Below are 16109 nucleotides of genomic sequence, written 5' to 3'. Positions count from 1 at the left end.
TTCCTGTTGACCTGACCAAGAGACCTTTCACCTCTGATCATGCTGTGACCTCTATGTAGCCAGTTCAGATGTGGGAGGGGTTCACCGACACAGCTGACATAACCTAAAGGATTTAGGGCGAAGTGATGAAGTGAAGGAGAGAGACTGTTATTGAGAAAAGAAGGTAGTTGAAGAGACAGTGTTCAAGAGTAATCTGTGTGTGTGGCCTCACCTGGTGTCCACACTAAGTGGCTGCAGAAAAACATGCACAGACACACGAGGACAAACAATATAGTGTAGTTCTATAAATATAAACAATCAAGTGTCTTACTATTCTCCATGGTTGGAAGAAGACACAGTTATATACAGTGGGACAAAAAAGTATTTAGTCAGCCACCAATTGTGCAAGTTCTCCCACTTAAAAAGATGAGAAAGGCCTGTAATTTTCATTATGGGTACACTTCAACTATGACAGACAAAATGAGAAAAAGAAATCCAGAAAATCACATCATATGATTTTTAATGAATTTATTTTTAATGATGGTGGAAAATAAGTATTTGGTCACCTACAAACAAGCAAGATTTCTGGCTCTCACAGACCTGTAACTTCTTCTTTAAGAGGCTCCTCTGTCCTCCACTCGTTACCTGTATTAATGGCACCTGTTTGAACTTGTTATCAGTATGAAAGACACCTGTCCACAACCTCAAACAGTCACACTCCAAACTCCACTATGGCCAAGACCAAAGAGCTGTCAAAGGACACCAGAAATAAAATTGTAGACCTGCACCAGGCTGGGAAGACTGAATCTGCAATAGGTAAGCAGCTTGGTTTGAAGAAATCAACTGTGGGAGAAATTATTAGGAAATGGAAGACATACAAGACAACTGATAATCTCCCTCGATCTGGGGCTCCATGCAAGATCTCACCCCGTGGGGTCAAAATGATCACAAGAACGGTGAGCAAAAATCCCAGAACCACACGGGGGGACCTAGTGAATGACCTGCAGAGAGCTGGGACCAAAGTAACAAAGCCTACCATCAGTAACACACTACGCCGCCAGGGACTCAAATCCTGCAGTGCCAGACGTGTCCCCCTGCTTAAGCCAGTACATGTCCAGGCCCGTCTGAAGTTTGCTAGAGAGCATTTGGATGATCCAGAAGAAGATTGGTCATATGGTCAGATGAAACTAAAATATAACTTTTTGGTAAAAACTCAACTCGTCGTGTTTGGAGGACAAAGAATGCTGAGTTGCATCCAAAGAACACCATACCTACTGTGAAGCATGGGGGTGGAAACATCATGCTTTGGGGCTGTTTTTCTGCAAAGGGACCAGGACGACTGATCTGTGTAAAGGAAAGAATGAATGGGGCCATGTATCGTGAGATTTTGAGTGAAAACCTCCTTCCATCAGCAAGGGCATTGAAGATGAAACGTGGCTGGGTCTTTCAGCATGACAATGATCCCAAACACACCGCCCGGGCAACAAAGGAGTGGCTTCGTAAGAAGCATTTCAAGGTCCTGGAGTGGCCTAGCCAGTCTCCAGATCTCAACCCCATAGACAATCTTTGGAGGGAGTTGAAAGTCCGTGTTGCCCAGCAACAGCCCCAAAACATCACTGCTCTAGAAGAGATCTGCATGGAGGAATGGGCCAAAATACCAGCAACAGTGTGTGAAAACCTTGTGAAGACTTACAGAAAAGGTTTGACCTCTGTCATTGCCAACAAAGGGTATATAACAAAGTATCGAGATAAACTTTTGTTATTGACCAAATACTTATTTTCCACCATAATTTGCAAATAAATTCATTAAAAATCCTACAATGTGATTTTCTGGATTTTTTTTCTCATTTTGTCTATCATAGTTGAAGTGTACCTATGATGAAAATTACAGGCCTCTCTCATCTTTTTAAGTGGGAGAACTTGCACAATTGGTGGCTGACTAAATACTTTTTTGCCCCACTGTACCTGAGCCTGCTTACTGCACAACACAATCCATCAATCAAATTGATAGACAAGTGTGTAGTTGTGGGCTATAGTGTGTCTAATTGCTCTAAATGTGTTCAATATGGGTGACTCTTATACAGACATCACCCTTACCTAAACAGCATCCTCACCTGAGAAGTAGAAATCAAAGGGAGAGAAACTGGGAATTTAATAACTGCAGTAGACATAGCTAAGTAAATGGAAGAATACTCTAATTGCAATGTGGATTGGTCTTAAAAGAGCCTTTGGTTGTGCATAGTGTAGTCTATGGTGTTTCCAGGGAACAGCACCCTCTTTGAAGAAGTAGGAGGTGAAGATCTCCCGCACACGGTTAGCCTCCCATGCTGCCTTGGTCCCCATCCTTGAAACATCCTGCAGAGCAGCAGCTCTGGCACATGGCGGTGAGCTGCAGATCCCCTCCTGGTCTTCTATCCTCATGAAGTTATGCAGGACACACGTAGCCTTCACACGCCTGAATTCCCCCAGGAGGCAGTCCCAGATGGCCCTGGTCACCCAACTGTGCAGTGCCCTACACGGTAACTCTAGGCAATCGTTTTGAAGGAATCTCCAGTTACAAGGTATCTGTAGGAATATATAGGAAGATAATTTCGTTGTTAGACTTTTACATCACCAGGTCATTGTGGATTACTAAAGCATAATATCTCTAACATTGGATATATAGATGCATGTGCATCCACATGTGTAGCATGTGACACCAGCAGGATCATATCAAGGATAGCATAAATAATTAATACAGATATACCACTTGAAGCTTGATGATGAGTTGATCATTTGAATCAGCTGTGTAGTGCTAATGTGCACCCCTTTGAGTCGCCAGGACTAGCACTGAGAACCACCGCACTACATTGGTACCTTTTCATCGACACACACACTTTCACAGCTCTCTGTATCTGAGGACAGAAAACATTACAAGAATAATACTTCATTAGACTGCACTGAATATTATGTTAGCATTATCTCCATCCTTACTTCTAGGGACTGGAACTACACAAAAGCACCTGCCCTATCCAGAATAGCCTATTCTCTCACTTTGACAGTTGGGGCTGCTATCCTTTCACCCTCCTCCATGGCTGTTAGCTAGCTACCTACAAATGCATTTGGAGTTTACAATGATAAATACATCAAGATAGCTAGCAAATATGAAGTTAGGTTGCTGGTGATATTTAATTCACTTAGCTAGCTAGCTATACAGTATGTCAACATTTCCAAACAGAGAGAGCGGGGAGTCAGAAGTGGGCTGGGATTGTGCTCCTCACTGTGGATTGACATCTGACCATTGTTTTCATGATAATAGAATCTTAGCTGCGTAGTAGTAGAGAGATGGTGCTCTCATGGGAGCAGTTATCCACCTGGGGTATTGATGGAGATTGTGCTTTACATAAGCTCTCTGTATAACTGCGAGCCCTCTTTGAGGGGTACTTATGCCCAACATCACCATGGCTACAGCCAATAGTAGCACAGATAGAACAATGGCGCTCTCTTGCATTCCCTAGTGGTTCTACAGATCTAAACGGGGATAGTCGTCCTGTTTTAAAGTGAAACGCTGAACGTTTTCCACCATGGTCTCTCTATCCCTCGCACTGAGCATTATCTTATTTGTTGAGGGCTGGGACATACAGTGGGGTCTAAAATGATTGACGCTCTTGATAAAGATGAGCAATAATGACTGAATAAAATAAAGAATTAAAATACTGAGCTACAGTGCATTTTGTTGTTACAGCCTTATTCTAAAATGGATTAAATACATTAAAATCCTCATCAATCTACACACAATGCCCCATAATGACAAAGCAAAAACAGATTTTTTGATTTTTGAGCAAATGTATTAATTAAAGACTGAAATATTACATTTTCATAAGTATTCAGACCCTTTACTCAGTACTTTGTTGAAGCACCTTTGGCAGTGATTACAGTCTCAATTATTCTTGGGTATGGCACTACAATCTTGGCACACCTGTATTTGGGGAGTTTTTGCAAATGTATAAAGAAAAAAACATATAAACATATAAAACATTGCTATAAGACTCGAAATTGAGCTCAGGTGCATCCTGTTTCCATTGATCATCCTTGAGATGTTTCTACAACTTGATTGAAGTCCATCTGTGGTAAATTAAATTGATATTGGAGTCCACCTGTAGTAAATTCAATTGATTGGATATGTTTTGGAAATTGCACACACCTGTCTATATAAGGTCCCACAATAGACAGTGCATGTCAGAACAAAAACCATGAGGCTGAAGGAATTGTCCGTAGAGCTCCGAGACAGGATTGTGTCGAGGCACAGATCTGGGGAAGAGTACGAAAACATTTCTGCAGCATTGAAGGTCCGCAAGAACACTATGGCCTCCATCATTATTAAATAGAAGAAGTTTGGAACCACCAAGACTCTTCCTAGAGCTGGTCACCCGGCCAAACTGAGCAATCGGGGGAAAAGGGCCTTCGTCAGGGAGGTGACCAAGAACCCAATGGTCAATCTGACAGAGCTCCAGAGTTCCTCTGTGGAGATGGGAGAACTTCCAGAAGGACAACCCCCTCTGCAGCACTTCACCAATCAGGCCTTTTTGGTTAAGTGGCGGAAGCCACTCCTAAGTAAAAGGCACATGACGGAAGCCAATCCTAAGTAAAAGGCACATGACGGAAGCCACTCCTAAGTAAAAGGCACATGACAGCCCGCTTGGAGTTTGCCAAAAGGCACCAAAAGACTCTTAGACCATGAGAAACAAGTTTCTCTGATCTGATGAAACCAAGATTGGCCTGAATGCCAAGCGTCACATCTGGAGGAAACCTGGCACCATCCCTACGGTGAAGCATGGTGGTGGCAGCATCATGCTGTGGGGATGTTTTTCAGTGGCAGGGACTGGGAGACTAGTCAGGATCGAGGGAAAGATGAATGGAGCAAAGTACAGAGAGATGAAAACCTGCTTCAGAGCGCTCAGAACCTCAGACTGGGGTGAAGGTTCACCTTCCAACAGGACAACGACCCTTAGCACACAGCCAAGACAACGCAGGAGTGGCTTCGGGACAAGTCTCTGAATGTCCTTGAGTGGCCCAGCCAGAGCCCAGACTTGAATCCGATCTAACATCTCTGGAGAGACCTGAAAATAGCTGTGCAGCGACGCTCCCCATCCAACCTGAAGATCTGCAGATAAGAATGGGAGAAACTCATCCAAATACAGGTGTGCCAAGATTGTAGCGTCATACCCAAGAAGAGTCGAGGCTGTAATCGCTGCCAAAGGTACTTCAACAAAGTACTGAGTAAAGGGTCTGAATACTTAAGGAAATGTAATATTTCAGTTTTTTATTATCAATAGATTTGCTCAAAAATCTAATCTGTTTTTGCTTTGTCATTATGGGGTATTGTGTTTATATTGATGAGGGGGGGGGGGGGAAGTATTTAATCAGTTTTAAAATAAGGCTATAACATAACAAAATGTGGAAAAAGTCAAGGGCTCTAAATACTTTCCGAATGCACTGTATTTTATATGCTCAAACATTTTGGGAAATTATGTTATTTTATACTAATACAATTGCTCAGAGAAAGACATTTTGTTTAATACGTTTTTTTTGTGTTCTCAAAAAGGTAGCGCAAAAGAAATGTTGACACCCCTAAAGATCCTTATAAATGAAGTGGTCAAAAGTGTAGTATTTGGTTCCATATTCCTTTGAATTGTGACACTACAAACTTGTTGGATACATTTGCAGTTCGTTTTGGTTGTGTTTCATATTATTTTGTGCCCAATAGAAATTTGTGGTAAATCATTTATTGTGTTATTTTGGAGTCACTTTTATTGTAAATAAGAATACAATATGTTTCTAAATACTTCTACATTAATGTGAATGCTACCATGATTATGGATAATCTTGAATTCATCATGAATACGTGGAGTGAGAAAGTTACAGAGGGTAAAAGATACCCCCCAAGACATGCTTAGCTCCCCTGTTATTGGTGATGGTGAGAGGTTAGCATGTCTTTGGAGTATGATCTTTGACCCTCTGTAACTTTCTCCCTCATCATTATTCACGATTCACACAAACTTTCTTACTCATTTTGCTCATCTTTATCAAGGGTGTCAATCATTTCAGGCCCCACTGTATGTGTGGATGCAAACTTTGTATTATGACATCATACATAGTGGGGCGACTTAACAAAATCAAAAACAAAATTCCAATCTAACAAGACTGCTACCATTGGCTCTTTCCAATAGTGGCAACCTTGACAGATTGTTGTTGTTTATAAGCAGGACGTTGCCCCACTGTGTATGATTGTGTCATTTTGCAGAGTCTACCTTTAATGTATAATTATTTCCTGTGTTCTTATACCCACTACTTTGTTCTTCACCCCTAGATGTTCCATGTCCGAGGTTACAAAGGCATTTTATGACAGTGAAAAAGGAGTGCTGGAAGTCCCCTTGACGGTGCAAGTGGTTGATCAGGTTTGTTGCACTAATACGCTCTAAATTTACAGGCCAGAATTCAATTGTGGCACAAAAATTAAACAATCTGTACCAGTCAACTACCACTGATAATATCTGTTGAAAATGTCCCCAAAAGGCCAGGGATACAGAGGGAAGCAATTTGGGAGACGGACTTGGCCTCAAATACTGCAAAGACAGCCTTCTAGAGATTGCATTGTGGAAAATTGCAATATGCAATGATTGTATTCTGGCCACAGTCTACAGTGTGAAGTGTCATACAGACAACAGCCCATCTCAATCTAAAAGGCAGCATTGAGTACTTATTCATAAGTAGCAAGCCTCCTGCAGGTCCCCATGAAGGGCAAAGGCACTGAAGGATGGTAGCAAGCAAAAATGATCCACCACCCCAAGGCCTGCGCTGTTCCATGAGTGCTAATGAGCCAAGCATAAAGGTTATTCCACATTGTTTTAATGAAAAGGTCTAGATAATATAATCTGGGAATCTTCGTTTTTCATGTTTCCCCTCTATTTTAGCTTTACATTCTGGAGTTTCGCATGTATACTGCTGATCAGATATTACAACTGGAAATCATAAGGGGATAATTTTCAGGCACTTATTTGTGATGCTGCAGGGATTATTCTGGATATCCCAAATAAAGACCAACCCACCTATTGATGTATGATAACAGTAAAACCAAACATTTTATAAATTTATCATGGATTGTTGAATTCCTTTCACACCTATGACTGTATTTGAATAGACAAAGCCATTGATCACGTGACACCATTAATTCCTATGTGAAGACTCAATAGCGCATTTGAAGCCAAGGAAGTCGGTTTTAGCGGGGAGATTTATGTAGACATAACATGCACTGTTTGAGCTAAGTGAGGAAGTGATGTTGAAGGCTAGCTCAGGGCTGCGCCCTCTCATTGAGTATCTCAAGTTGAAGGTCGACCGGTGTACTGCAGGCTGCCAGTAGCATCTGAATTATCTTTCTAACTTCTTCTGTGTGCCATTTTAAAATAATCCGTTCAAGGACATATATCTGGTGTAATAGAATTAATGACTGGTACCATGACTGTCTTCGGTTTTCTTATTTATTTACACGAAGATTGTCCACGAAGATTATCATTTTCTGAAAACAATGCCTGTAGTATCGCGGTCGGCCTTAAACTTCGTGGCTTCAATGAGACGGGGCAGTCGTTCTCCCCCTCAGCCAAATCATTACCTTACCCACCCTGTCCCACATGCCCCTCCGCCCGCCTCCCAAACCCACACCCCTATACTGGGGAGGAGAGGATTTGGAGGCATTAAGTTCTCACAGAGCCACAAGCAGACCACCAGGATGCTCCTGCAGAGACTAAAAGCTGTGCCCCCAGCCTTGAGCCCTGCCTCCTCTCCAGGCTTCCCTCTCTGGCCCTCTCCTGGCCCTCGCTGGCCAGGAGAGCGCCGGTGCTGAGCGCGTGACTGGAAAACAAGGTAATCTGCCGCGCCCAGATACGGTACAGGGCATTATTATTACATGGACAGGAACGCTGCTCTCAGGACAACAGATTGTGTTAGTTTTGAATGGAGTTGTGCACAACATATGGCACAGGGATTTGGTTTGGAATAAACAAATTGACTAATTGTTCCACCTGGATCAAAAACGGATTTGCTTTGATTCTATTACTTTAGGATGTGCACTTGATTTAGCTTGCCTGGTGGACTATGTGTGCAGGGTTTGCACTTTGGGACAATTTCATTGTTTCTATTGTGCCAGGCGTAATCAAGTGCACCTATTGGGATTGAAACACATACATATTGGACCATAGACTTCTATTTTTGGACCAATTACTACTAATTGTTTGGACTAAAATGAACAAACTTCATAAAATGCCTCCAGATACAGGTTTATGTGTTTGAGGTGTTGTGAGTATGCATAGTCTTTTTGGACATGGAAAGGGTTATTTTGCATAGAAAAGAAATTGACAACATAGGATATTATTTCATAAACAGAAAAAAGCATAAATACTCTCGAAACAATTACTTCCTTTCACTGGGCTTTCAGGTGTGGCCTGTTCCCGTCACGGTCCATGCAGTCATAACCTGTGCTTTGACCGGACAGAGGTAGACTTTGGCCACTGCTCCATCTACGAATAAGTGAAGACCAACAGGCGCCTCACAAGCCTTGTCCTCCTGCCCCAGGAATTTGGCTTTCTGGGCATACTGTACCTCAGGTACGGTCCTCCATCTCCCTGACTTACAGCAGCCCTATGGATTGACCTTTGACCTCATTTCCTACTCAATGCTTATATCTCTCTACAGTATAGTCCACTATTCCACCTTGGCTAAATCAGGCCGGCATCATGAGCCATCAGTAGGAAAACACTCCTGTTATTCATTTGGATTATACTAGTTTTGCTCTGATGTGCCAGTTTGGCCTATGCTAATATAATACTAATAATAATAATAGTAATAATTAGGTGGGTGCTTATATTTGTCCTATTTCACATGTGCTCATGTGTGAATTGGGAATGTGTTTTGTGCATATCCCAAATCCCCCTGATATGAACTCAGCGAGTGGGGTCACAGCTATTCTCTCTAGCAGGTTATATCTGACCATTAAATTATAATGAATTATATTTCTGCGTATTTGACTCTGTGTCTGCTGTTATGCCTGTGGCTTTAGACCTCTATATCTCACCTAAACCTGTCCTGAATAGCTAATCCGCCCCATGTAGGTTCTCTGCTTTCAGTCAGTCAGGACTCAGGACTAAAGAGTTTGGATCATATGTGCCGTGATGTGACTTTTCATTAGACTGTTATATCAAATATATTATTTATGTGTAATTATTATTATGTGACTAAACTAATCATGTAACATTAATTGACTAAGAAAAGGTTGTTTAAAGAGTTAATATTTCCCCATGTCACGACTTCTACCGAAGTCGTTGCCTCTCCTTGTTCGGGCGGTGTTCGGCGGTGTTCGGCGGTCGACGTCACCGGTCTTCTAGCCATCATCGATCCATTTTTCATTTTCCATTGCTTTTGTCTTGTCTTCCCACACACCTGTTTTCAATCCCATCCATTACCTCTTGTGTATTTAACCCTCTGTTTCCCCTCATGTCTTTGTCAGGGATTGTTTTATGTCAACTGTTGTTTATTGGTGTATAGGTGCACGAGGGGTCCTCGTACCCATGTTTATTTTATGTATGTACATTTTCGTGTTTGGAGCATGTTAAGTGGACGTTTATTAAAAGTCTCCATTTACACTCAGTTTAACTCTCCTGCGCCTGACTTCCCTGCCACCTATACACATGGCTTTGACACCCCAATTTAACTCTCTTCAGATATTTTCATATCTTATCGATTACAGTCACTTATTAATGTATTATTACCTCATCAGTCATTCTGAACGTCGTAATTTCTTGTAGTCTGCATGAACCCTACTTTATTGATGAATCAGCGATACACAAATTGTCTCAATTGATGTATTTACCAACTAATTAAACAGTTACAGAATACACAAATACACACTAACATTATACAGTAAATAGTCTCTAGAAGACTAACAAAACAGGACAATTTGGTTATAACACGGTGGTGAATTCAGAGAGAGGAGGGGGGAGGAAGTGAGACAAAGGAGTTACTCTATCGGATATTGGGAAGCTACGTTCACAAAAATACAAAATCTTAAGCACTCTAATAACCGCTCATTTGGAAATAAAGAATGAAATTTATGTATTTACGATTGAGCTGTCCTGGATCGTCCAAATCCTTTGGTCACGGAGATGTTGGGTGTACGACTCTGGTTCGGCCACCAGAGATCACCATGTCCTTAGGTAGAGCTCCTGGTCATGGTGGTGGTAAGAATAGACATTTCGACGTACCCTGTACAGTAATTCTCAGAGTTAATCTCGTTAGAATGCTTCAGAGGTTATGGTGTTCTCATCCTAGGCTACGTATGTTTCCAGCTGCAGATTGATAACGCGACGTCTAGGATTGGCTTCTTCTGTAGTGATCGATAGTTTCAGAGTTTATAACCATTTTGCAACATCCGGCTCACGCCTTAGTCTGCTTGGTCTATAGAGTGATAGATTTCTCAAACATTTCAACATGTCGCTACAGCTCCATGCTCTCTGGTCTAATATGTTCATTCTTCAGCGCATCCTTTTAAACACTTGGAGAAAAAGGACGTTCCATTACGATTTGCATAAACTCTGTGCTCACGTGGGTGTGGTTACTGACTTGGTGAACTTTACATGAAAAATTATTTTCTAATTTAGAAGACTAAAAACCCATTTCTATCTTTTCAAAAGTATTCTGATACTTAATCATTCATTTTATACAACATTGAGATGCAAACTTCAAAATTGAGAAGTGTAGACAAACAGAGGTACAGTTATGTGGTTCTACCGTCTTTCATGATGTCACAACATCAAAACGAATTTGACGTGAGGGTTATTTTAGTCTCCACTGAACATTTCCACATTCTCAAGAAAATAAATATTGTTTAATTCTCCAATTTTGGGGAGGTAGGAGTTTTGGTGGGAGAAGGTCCTTTGTTCTACTAAGGCCTCTCCCTCCATACTGCTTGGCAAAGGGAAGGTATTTACGACCATCATAAAACTGTCCAACAGCCCCAGGAGGGGGGGGGGCTAGCTGGCACCCCCGATCTCCATCTCAGGACTGGCAAGTCATGACATAGGATTTGGATGGCCTGAGCACTAATCAGTTGAGCAGTTTTTTTCTCCTCCTAGTTTACAGAGGTCCAACCCAAAAATGACTTTGGCACTCTCCTCCCATTAGAACCTTGGGGGTGGATATGATCTTTAGCTCCAATAAGGCATGAGGGTACAGCTTTCAGCTAAACTGCAAATCTGGAATTAAAAGGTCATCAAGGTTTCGTTCCTTCCTACACCTTGTCCTGTCGCTGAATTCAGCGCTATCAAGTACATTTCACCACATTACTATTATTTATTTGTGTTTTTCCCCATGGTTGCTATAGACTTCACCCTGTCGTGCCGTGCGGTTCCTGTGGAGGTCCACCAAGGTGTCCATGAGCCCCAAAACAGACAGCCCTTCAGAGACCCCAACTAGCCGATATACAGCCAGGGTACGGCTCATCTACACTACCACAACTATCACTTATATAAGATACCATGCATACATTCATTGACATTTCAGTGAAAACGTACCACAAATATTTACTTAATCATGAGGCAAATGTCCTCCTCAAAGCATAGCTATGTTAAAAAGTAAAACACTTAGACCGAGGTTGATTGCAAGCAACATAATCTAAGGAAATATATATGACATCATTACATTTACCCATCTGCTTCACACCTTGCACTGCGTTTAGTGCGTTTATTTTTTTCCGTTTAGTAAGTAATGCATTTTGTCTTCTCTGAAATAATGACAGAGGCACTGGCCGGAATCTTTGCACAAATCATGTCAGCTAAAATGACTTATGTTTAGGGTTAGGATTGGGCCCATAGTTAGGAAGGTTTGTGTTGTTTGTTCCCAGGTCAGAGGAGTACGCTGCAGGCAGGGCCTACCTTCTGCACTCCTTCCCTGCACTAAACTGTCGCTACGTCATCCCTTGCTTCGTGTCCGCCAGGCCACATCCTGCAGGTAGGATACTGTACACACTATAGCAACATGTAGATCCTGGAGATCCATGGAGATACTATACAATATAAAATGTACTGTACAAACTAAAACTCCTTTGTGAAGCTATTCAATATCAACTTTACTGTACACACTACAACTCCATTGAGATCCTAGTCAATATCAACTTTACTGTTGTCCCACATTTGGGTATTTTTTTAATGTGGTCACCCTAGTTGTTGTATTGCTGACGAGCTTTCTTCTGTTCCAACGGCCTTCTCAACACGCTGTACCTGGAGCTGCATTTCCCAGTCATCAGGCCCCCCTAGTGGTCAATCAACTACAACCAGGTGGCTGTGGGTTAGTCCATTCAAATGTATTATTCTGACCAGAATAAGCTTGGTTCAAATACTATTATCTTTCACATACTTTGAGTGTTTGCTTGAACCTGCATGGAGTGACAGATGGACAGGGTTTGTGTTTTTGGGACTATTCTATTGGTTTATTAATATTTTGAACCAGGAAAGATCCATCAAGGACAGGTAATAAACTATTTGAAAAAATTGTATTTGGACCCAGGTATGATTCTGACACTGGCAGTTTTTTCCTCCTATTCACCCTTGCCTGTGAATACATCTCTACATATGTCAATTATGTGTTTCTTTTCTTCCAAAAACGGCCGATTGTAAATCACAATCTGGTTCAGGTGGGCATCATTTGAAAGTTTGTTCTATTGCCAGTTTGTTCTATTGATCTCACAGTGTTAGGCTTTCACAAGACAATTCAGAGAAACAGATTGTAATTTTGGTGCGCATAGAAAGGATTCATGAGTGCATTCAGGTGCCTGTTCCGCGACAAATTTTCTTCACAATAGACAAACAGGCTCATTCTGTTCAGAACAACCCAGGGTATGACGCCATGTCATCTTGTAACTGTACATCAAACATAGTGATCATAAACGTTGGCACTGTATATGACATGAGTGGTATGATATGGAAATGTGATGTGCACATTTGGACTCACAGGTGTTTGGCCTGCTTGTATGACATCAGAGGTATTTATTATCATCCTCAACTTCTCATCTTTCAAAATACATTGAGTCCTCTTAGTTTACAGCATTTCCCTCACTCAGACAACATTTTTCAAGTTTCAAAAGTTGCTCAATTAGCGGGAGGGATGGGGGCAACTTTTTGAAGCGTGCGGTGCTCAAGTTCAGAACAGCTGTCAATCAAAACCCATACAGTAATTTTGAACCAGTATACAGGTACGAGTGTAAAAGGTTACTAGTCCTGGATTCTTTCTCTCCCATCTCCTAATGGCCAGGGACCCAGAACTACAGCGGTCTAAGTGTGTTCAGTGTGATGCCCACAGAGGGCGCCATCACCCCAGGAAAGAGCCAGGACATCACTGTGACCTTCCTGTCAGACCACGAGAGCCTCCACTACCTGGTCAGACTGGCGGTGGAGCTCATGAACAAGGTGCCACAGAATCAAATAATCTAACTCTCATTAAGACACACTGTGTCTGAAATGGCTCCCTACTAATTCCATATATAGTGCACTACTTTTCACCATAGGGCCATGATCTAAATAAATGCCCTATATAGGGAATATGGTGCCAATTTGGACACAACCAACACCTCTGCTTATTTTTTTTTATGTTTATAGTGCAGTGTTCAAATTAAACTTTATTTAAACCCCCCATCACCAACCCAGTGGCAGTCCTAAGAGATGATGCAGTCAGTGAGAGCAAGGCCTAAGAATTACAGGCAATCTAACTTTACTAGGCCACTCATCTCCTCCCTTTAGGACAGCAGCAGTGCTAGGCCGCAGTGCTCACGTACGCACACACATAGCTGAATATAGAGCATGTTTTCAGTATGAACCAGTTTCCTGATACAGGCTTTTATATTTGGTTGGCAATAAATGGGAAGGTGTCTAATGCAGGAGTTCAGTATAACTATAAAATTATTTACTGACGCAGGATGTTTCAGATGTAATCACTATTTCAGACTGTAAAGATAAATTGACCCCTTTTCTGTCACTATGGATTGTATAAACAGAGCATGGGCTGCTCTAACACCCTGCCGCTCCTTCTCTCAGAGAACAGTGTGTGTCATGGTGCTGAAGGGTGCTGCTCGCTCTCACACTATTTACCTGTGTGGAGGAGACCCACTGGCAGTGCCCACTGATGCCCTCCAACCTCCTGGGATTTTGAGCCCACAAATAAGTAAGTCTCTCTCTCTCTCGTCACTGTGAATCTGTTTAGCCTGTTCTCTTCTCCCTGTGTAGTAAACTGGGAGAAGCCCCCCCTGCCTGTGCTGCTCCTCACCCTCAGAAGGGTCTACTGAGAGGGGGCCGTGACCCCAGCGGTCAGAGAGCTGGATGTGGGCGGCATCCGCTCCACATCCCTTGGTGGTAAAGGTAGGCTAACGCAAATGGTCACAATAATACTTATACTAATGCTGAATCAAAATGTAAAGACAAGGTAGTTGACTTCTTCTGGAGACAACATCTTCAGTACATTGAGTTGAGACATGGCCAGGTTCACTGCTAGCTCACTGGTTACAGCAGCCTTACAAGCAGGTTGAAATAACATCATAACAAACAGGTTCAAATCTGGTTATAATAACATCAATACAAACAGCTTGAAATCTGGTTATAATAACATCAATAGGATGAGTACAGATTCATATGGAGATCCTAACATTGGGAAGATAGGGAAAGAATAGGACCGCAGCCAAAGTGTGCACCACTCCCCCTTATTCCCTCTCTGTCATGGATTCAAAAACAGTGGATTCTTGTGAGCATGGACTAGGGAGTTCGTTTCTACCATATTTCTTACAAAACTCCCATGCTTTGTATTCCATGAGATAGGGTGAGTAACTGCACACTTCGGACCACATGTATTCCCCTCCCTCTCTTCTCTACTTCTGTGTTCACCTAACCTATGTTGTGACCTTTGCCCTCTGCCATCCATGTGAAGAATGTGGAGTTCAGCTTGGAGCCGACCCAGGGGCACGATGGACGCCGGCCACGGACGCACCTGCACAATCTCCGTGATCTGGACTCCCCTAATGGCCTTAAGAAGCGACTGCCATCTAAAAGCCTTATCATGAATGCACCGTATTTATGGGGTTGGGCTTTGGGGTCAATTCAGTTTGAGTCATAAAAATAAAAAATTATCCCAAGAGGAAAATGTGGTTGAAAGTTAATCAATTCATGAGTTGAATTGCCATTAATCTCTTGAATGGACAGATCTAGAATGGTCCTGTACTTTAAGTGTTTCTCAAGGTGGGCATATTTTTGTTCTAGCCCAGCCCCACTACCACACCAGTTTCAACACATGAACTCATCACCAAGCCCTTGATTAGTTGAATCAGGTGTGGTAGTGTAAAGGACCTCACGCTGCTTGCTTAGCGAGTACCACTTCCTCCTGATTCGGCTCATGCCTTGCTAGCAAACGTGACCGCCCTCCTGAAGTGTCGCTGGTGCAAGTAGGGAGACTTAAGGCTGAGGATTACGTTTCACACATCCCAATGTGCTACATTAGCTCTGGATTATAACAAAAATGTGCACACCCTAGTAGTCACGCAGGAATAGATTGAAAAACACTGCTCTGTTGTGCAGCATTGGCCACCCATTCAGATGAATTATCACCCAGGATATTTTATTTATTTATTTATTACTAGGCAAGTCAGTTAAGAACAAATTCTTATTTTCAATGATGGCCCAGGGTTAACTGCCTTGTTTAGGGGCATAACAACTGATTTTTACCTTGTCAGCTCGGGGAATCGATCTTACAAACTTTCGGTTACTAGTCCAACGCTCTAACCACCTGGCTACCTGCCACCCCTAGTTACCAGACACAGCAAGCTGTCAAGGTATTTGCCCAGGCCCCACACAGTTGACTTTCTCTCCATGTGGAATCACATTTTTAAACTTCCATTTTAAAGTACTAGTTGCTGGGGGTTCGTTTGAATTTACAAAATGCTCCGTTATTAAATAAAATAATGGTTTTGCTCTACAGAGTAATCCAACAATGTGTACGCCGACATCTTGTCAATTTCAAATCTTCTCTAATTGATTGAGACAGGTGGGTGTGCCGCAAGTCATGAT

General features: G+C 42.2%; 2 long non-coding RNA genes across 3 annotated transcripts; one reads left to right on the top strand and one right to left on the bottom strand.

Annotated features, from left to right (window-relative positions):
• Window positions 1-440: 440 nt before the first annotated feature.
• LOC129829952 (uncharacterized) lies at window positions 441-10615 on the bottom strand. Its single transcript, XR_008755480.1, has 3 exons — window positions 10131-10615; window positions 2726-2873; window positions 441-2544 (listed from the first exon to the last, which is right to left on the bottom strand). It is a non-coding gene; the product is annotated as an uncharacterized LOC129829952 (long non-coding RNA).
• A 778-nt stretch (window positions 10616-11393) lies between these two features.
• Window positions 11394-14408, top strand: LOC129829366 (uncharacterized). 2 transcript variants are annotated; one of them, XR_008755379.1, is made up of 4 exons: window positions 11394-11497; window positions 11909-12351; window positions 13315-13469; window positions 14283-14408. It is a non-coding gene; the product is annotated as an uncharacterized LOC129829366 (long non-coding RNA). The 2 variants fall into 2 exon arrangements; XR_008755378.1 differs by having other exon boundaries at window positions 13315-14408.
• The last annotated feature ends 1701 nt before the right edge of the window (window positions 14409-16109 follow it).

This window comes from Salvelinus fontinalis, chromosome 31 (assembly GCF_029448725.1).
Source record: "Salvelinus fontinalis isolate EN_2023a chromosome 31, ASM2944872v1, whole genome shotgun sequence".
Classification (NCBI taxonomy): Eukaryota; Metazoa; Chordata; class Actinopteri; order Salmoniformes; family Salmonidae; genus Salvelinus; species Salvelinus fontinalis.
Note: the sequence above shows the minus strand (reverse complement) of the source record. Positions and strands in the feature narration are given on the sequence as shown.